The sequence below is a fragment of the Perkinsus marinus genome (assembly GCF_000006405.1).
Source record: "Perkinsus marinus ATCC 50983 genomic scaffold scf_1104296961742, whole genome shotgun sequence".
In the NCBI taxonomy this organism is placed as follows: Eukaryota; Perkinsozoa; order Perkinsida; family Perkinsidae; genus Perkinsus; species Perkinsus marinus.
In genome coordinates, this window is record NW_003205694.1 from 6,033 (window position 1) to 6,716 (window position 684).

The following is a 684-nucleotide window of genomic DNA, read 5'->3' on the forward strand; positions in this document are numbered from 1 at the left end:
TTCCGCACTGATTTGAGAAATTTGAACGAAATCGTGTAGGTAATTGAACTTACGCAATGGCAGAAAAACGACATTCAAACCCGAGGTCATCTGGATGACGATCGAGCGCTCCGTTCACTGAACTGGTGATTGTGCGTGGAGACAACCTCATCTTGCGCAGATGTCGCGTGAGCATGCGTGCACATGTTATAATTGTGCGCATACGCGTTTTAGAAAATAAGTGATATCTCGCGAACGAGGGCTTCAACTGACTGAAATGCTCGCGTGCTATTCAAATTAGCACATTTTGCACCGATCTGAGAAGTTTGAGCGACATTGAATGGGTAACTGAAAAAAAGACCACTTTTTCGGCCCTACCTTGTCTTATGGCTGGCTGGCGCCGGGCTTTTAGCGCTCGCCCCGGAAAATACCGGGGCTCGCTTGAGTGCTACCGCGATTGTTACTGTCTCTGGCGAGACCCGTCGCCTATCCACCAAGGGTCCAGTGCGAGAAGGTATGAGGACGCTAGGTGAAAAATGAGAGCCACAAGCGTGCTTCTTCGAAGCCAAACCGGCACTGCCGTGATAGCAATTAACTTGTGATGCACATTTCAATCTTAGAGGCCTATGGAGCAGTACTTCTCATATGATGAAAAAAACGGACGAAGAGGAAAGACAAATAAAGACATTACTGCTGCTGGGGCGG